We start from the raw sequence: 6,000 nt of genomic DNA, 5'->3' as shown, positions 1-6,000 counted from the left end.
TGTAATTTTCATGAATAGCGACTAGCACGTAAATAGCGGCCCATTCTGGATTGTACTTGCGCGATGTTCTCGCGTTGTCAGTTCTCATAAGGACACTCTGCTCTGTACTTTGACCACTCACACCTTTCGTCCCCACTGGTTGCCATTGTCAAGGTAAATGAGCTTTTTCTAACATGCTGCCGAGGGGCGCTGTATACACCCGTGGTCCAATAAGGGGCGGCCATCGCCTCGGCCCGGTCTAGAAACCATCGCTGTCCAGTTCCCTTGTTGTCGGTTAGCCACTCTTCGTCCGGGTTGGGAACAAAATGGGTGACATTGCAGGAGTGGCCTGGCGCTATCCCGACCACGCATAGCGCGTTGACGACACGCTCATCTCTTCTTATGCACATCATGCGATAACGCTGTCAGCACGCGCAGACACGCCTTAATGGGGCAAGGTGTAAGTGGTGAATGTTTTCTTCAAGAACAACCATTTATGGCGGGCTTCGATTTATATAACGGAAAAACACGCTTGAGTTGTCGCACCGACCCAATGCGTGATGTCACAACACGAGAGCTCCATGTGCACGCCAGTTCACCTGCGAGCAGGGCTTGTTTAGTCAGCAAGACGAGCTTGCTCTCCAGGCCCTTGCTATTTACAGCGATATCTGTTCCGTGCCGCTCCTTTTTCCCTGGCAGTTATGCACCGTTAAATATTTGAAAGCCTTGCAGTTGAAAGTGTTCACCACTGCTATGTGCCGTCCGCCCGAGGAGCCACCGCAGCATAGTGCGCGATTGTCTGCCATCTCTGCTCGAAGCCTCTTGCTGACTGCGAGCAAAACATATGAGCAGTGCTTAAAGTTTGGTCCCATTGAAGGGGTGTCTCCAGTGATTTTAACAGCGACGTTGAGACAAATAAAAGTAAGAGAGAGCGGATGGCTGGGGGCCTTTTTCACAAGACACTTAAAAAGCGGCTGGCCGCGCTGCAGACACAAATCCAACAACACTCGGAGGAGCTCTGCCGATACAACAGGGGACAGATATGTGACGGCATCGCCGGAAACCTGCCCAGCAAACGCGCATGGCAACTCCTCCGACACTTCATCGACCTCACAAACACCAAATCATAAACACAATACCACGTGACACGCCTCACACACCAACATATTGACGATCCCGAGGCCCTCATAAACACACTTCAGAACACATATATCTCTCCTGGTGCCCCCACACCTCTACCCACCTACACAGGACCAGCCAATCCAACACTCGACACAGACATCACTGAGACGGAAGTCAGAGCGGCCCTCTTGACTCTCCGAACCAACTCCGCACCGCAGACCAAATCACAAACTCCATGCTCCGTAATCTGTACGACCAATGGATCACCCAAATTACGCAAAACTTCAACCAGTGCTGGAGGGAGGGTATCCTCCCGCTGTCCTGGCGCCACGCGAAGGTAATATTCACACCCAAACCCAACAAAACACTTACACTTCAAAACCTTCGCCCGATTTCGCTAACCTCATCCCTCGGAAAGCTCTTCGAGCATGTTGTGTTAGCAAGACTCACAACGCACATGGCGGACAACAATCTGTACCTGCATAGCATGGTGGGATTCTGCCCCCATCTGTCCGCACAGGACGCCATGCTGCAACTCATACATGACATTTTCGACCCGCTTCTGCCTGGTCACACAAAGGCAGCCTTAGCTTTGGATCTCTCCAAAGCTTTTGATCGCATCGAACATCAGGCGAACATGACTGCCCTATCTCCATTGAATGTGGGTGCGCGCACGTACGCCTACATTCAAGCATTCCTCACTGACCGCACGGCTGAGATACGTTTTGGACCTCTCTCTTCCACCTCCTACACGCTTCAGAGTATCGGAACCCCTCAAGGGTCCGTTCTCTCCCCCTTCCTGTTCAACATCACCCTCATCCCCCTCGCCCTTAAATTGGCAACTATTCCCCACCTTAAGCACACTCTTTATGCCGACGACATCACACCGTCGACCACACACGGCAGCGACGGCGACATAAAGAACACCTTACAGGAAGCAGCCACCCTCACCAAACTTATGCACGAACATCGGGCTGTCTTGTTCCCCAGAGAAGTCCGAACTGCTCCTCATCCGGCCTAAGAACCAACGCTCCCACCGCTCCCCCATTGCCATCGAACTGAATGGGGACCCGGTACCGGAGGTTGACACCCTCCGCGTATTGGGCCTGCATATCCAGAACGATGGCAAAAACACCACCACCCTCAAGAAACTCAAGCAGGTTGCAGGCGCAATATCGCATCTCATCTGCAGAGTTTCGGGCCATCATAGAGGCATGAAGGAGCGCGACCTCTGTCGCCTCATTCATGCATTTGTCCTCAGCCGTGTGCTCTACACTACCCCATACCTAGAACTATCCAAACACGACATAAATACATTGGATGCCTTGATCCGCAAGGCATTCAAAGTCGCACTTCATCTTCCCCTCAACACCCCCTCAGACAGATTACTAGGCCTGGGCCTCCATAACACGATTGGGGAACTCGTGGAGACCCATCGACAGGCCCAATACATAAGGCTTACACAAACCTCCACAGGCCGGTATATCCTGGACTCCCTCGGAATCAGAATACCGGCCAACGACCCAACCCTCCTCCCCATTTCTCGATCCCTTCACCAAAAGCTGGTCATCAAGCCACTGCCAAAAAATATGCACCCTTCCCACCATGAGCAGCGCTGTCGAGCCCGTGCGAAGGCACTCCACAGAGTGTACGGCTCCGAGCCGGACGCCGTGTGGGTGGACGCCGCCTGCACGGGTGACGAAGCAACCGCAGCCGTGGTGGACTCCTCTTCATCCGCCCTCCTCACACTACCTCTCCCCCCAGACACCACCCCAGAGGCTGCAGAGGAAGCCGAGATCGCAATTGCCATCACCCGCACGGAATCCCAGTACATTTTAACAGACTCTAAAACTGCAATTCTAAATTTTGCGCGAAGTCGAGTCCACGTCCCTGCTTTTGGCATACTGACCTCGCCCGATGCACCCCCACCCCGCCATGTAGAGCTTATATGGGTGCCTGCGCACTCCGCGAATCCCGGAAACGAGGCCGCCGACCTTTTAGCCCGAGGTTCTTTAAACCGGGTTCAGGTGGCCTCGGATCGGGGATTCGCGAGTGAGCGAATGCACTTGTTCAGCGAGATGACGCAGGCCTACAGAGCCTCGCGCCAGCTCTACCCCCCGCCCCACCCCTCCCTAGATAACAAACACGCAACACTCTGGCACAAACTACAGACACACACACTCCCCTCACCCCTGACCCTAGCCCACTATCATCCCGCCTTCCCCCACTCCTGCCTGCACCTTGTGCCCGGAACCATTCGCCTCTTCCCTCCACATCCTCTCCCTCTGCCCGGCTGACCCTCCCCCGCGCGGCCTAGAGGACCTCAAGATCTGGGAGGACTGGGAGACCCTGCTGCGCTCGGAGGACCCGGCCGTGCAGACAATCGCCACCGGCCGGGCTGCCAGTGTTATGGACCTTAGGGACATAAACACTTGAGTGCAGTGGGGTCGTGCGGAGACCCAGGAGCGTGCCCCGACTTCCTCTCTAACAATAAAGTCTCTCTCTCTCTCTCTCGAACCGCGCCGGAAAGGAAGGGATCTTCGAGATCACAGCGAGATCTCAGCACACAGTACCTAACAGAAGCAAACATTTGCAGATTTATATTCACAGAACGACGTAATCGCTCGGAGAAAGTTTTTCTGACTAGAAACTCGGGACATAGCCATCTAATGATTTCGCATTAATAACCCAGACGGGTACGCGCATTATATGTAGCTCGAGCATCGCTCGCTGCTGTAGGGGATAGGACGCAGCATCCGTTGAGCTCGTGTCTCGACCTATGCTGGGACTGCAGGCGTCGTAAAACCCTTTTGGGGCCGCCGGTATATCTTGAGCCGCTGCTGTCAGCTTGGTAAACTTCATCGCATAATTTTTGAGTGGGGCGCTGGAGTTCCGCTGCCAGCCTAGGAGTTGCAAGGTTCAAGTTAAGCTCGATTCATTGGAATGATCTGACAACCTCGTTGAGAAGCTTCGGCATAGGTCGCCACGCTGGAATGAGTGCCGTTGCCTCCACATAAGTGGTCGTTCCAGGAGCTGTAGAGGCACAGCCAACACAAGGATTTAGAGATGGAGAGTAATAGTGAGAAAATTGGTTTAACCTGCGCTGTCACGTGAACTGCGCTGTGAAGAATGAGACGGAGGAATAAGGGCAGGAAGAATGATAGAAAGTACCGCCGTAGTGGAGTTCTACGCATTAATTTATGCCAGAGTAATTTCGGAATCTTTTATGTGCACTGACATCGCACAGCACACGGGCGTATTTTTTCATTCCGCCTCCATCGAAACGGGTCCACCTCGGGCGATATTTGATCCGGCGTGCTTTTGGTCGACATCCGAGTGCCTAACCACTCTGCCACTTAAAGGGTGAGGCAAACAAGAATAATAATAATAATAATTGGTTTTTTGGGGAAAGGAAATGCAGCAGTATCTCTCTCATATATCGTTGGACACCTGAACCGCGCCGTAAGGAAAGGAATAAGAGAGGGAGTGAAAGAAGAAAGGAAGAATTAGGTGCCGTAGTGGAGGGCTCCGGAATAATTTCGACCACCTGGGGATCTTTAACGTGCACTGACATCGCACAGCACACGGGCCCCTTAGCGTTTTTCCTCCATAAAAACGCAGCCGCCGCGGTCGGGTTCGAACCCGGGAACTCCGGATCAGTAGTCGAGCGCCCTAACCACTGAGCCACCACAAGATAAAGGTGCCTTTGAGGATATCAACGGCGCTGTAATTCTACACTCAGTGGACATATTAACTAAATCGACACGGCGCGCTTTTGCTAGGCAGCCGAAGAGCTAACCTCTGGGCCACGCGGCGGCCGGGACAAAGAAAATTGCTTTTGAGGAAAGGTAGACCTTAATAATCGTCTCATTTCTCGGAGGACACCTCAACCGTGCAGTGAATGAATACATGGAGGGAAATAATAATAATTGGTTTTGGGGAAAGGAAATGGCGCAGTATCTCATATATAGTTGGGCACCTGAACCGCGACGTAAGGGAAGGGATAAATAAGGGAGTGAAAGAAGAAAGGAAGAAAGAGGTGCTGTGGTGCAGGGCTACGGAAAATTTCGACCACCTGGGGATCTTTAACGTGCACTGACATCGCGCAGCACACGGGCGCCTTAACGTTTCGCCTCCATAAAAACGCAGCCGCCGCGGTCGGGTTCGAACCCGGGTACTCCGGATCAGTAGTCGAACGCCCTGACCACTGAGCCACCGCGGCGGGCAGAAACGCAGAGAAGAGTGTCCCTCAGGACGCGGTTGAGGGGTCAACCAATAAACGAGACAGTTACGGCACCCTTCATTTCATGAAAAGAAAAAAAACATCAAATGTAGTGTATGTAGTGTACAGCGCGAGTGAGAAAATTACTGCGTATATCTTTCCTGAAACAAATGTATATTTTTTGTTATCTTGGCAGTGCTTTTGAGCTACTCCCTTCTTACCGTGCAAGCTCGTGCAGGTGCACGGCCGCCTTCAAACGACAAAGACTGCGTTCCTTTTTATAAGGGAAGGAAACGCGCGACAACTGCCCCACACTAGGTGGACACCTCACCGGTGCCATAATAAGGCAGCGAATGCAGGCAGAAAGTAAGCTTACCCGTCAGGATACTCTGATAAAATAAAATTGGGTTAAAAGAATTTCGGAAGAGGCGCAATAATTGAAGGCTATGGGGTGTGCGCTGACATCTCCCTGATATTGTTCAGTTCTAGAAGCGAAAGCTTAAGATCAACCAGTGCTTGTACGACCGTTCGGCAGTACTAAATGAAAGTATGAGGCGAGTATCTACCTTGAACTATTTATGCAGTGTGCCGTTGGTATTGTTTGCAAAATATTGTTTGTGGCCCTTAAGCGACGACTTGTGCTGTCGTTTTGTTATGAGGGGCAAAGGATCCTGAGA

The sequence above is a fragment of the Amblyomma americanum genome, chromosome 1 (genome assembly GCF_052857255.1).
Source record: "Amblyomma americanum isolate KBUSLIRL-KWMA chromosome 1, ASM5285725v1, whole genome shotgun sequence".
Taxonomy (NCBI): domain Eukaryota; kingdom Metazoa; phylum Arthropoda; class Arachnida; order Ixodida; family Ixodidae; genus Amblyomma; species Amblyomma americanum.
Note: the sequence above shows the minus strand (reverse complement) of the source record.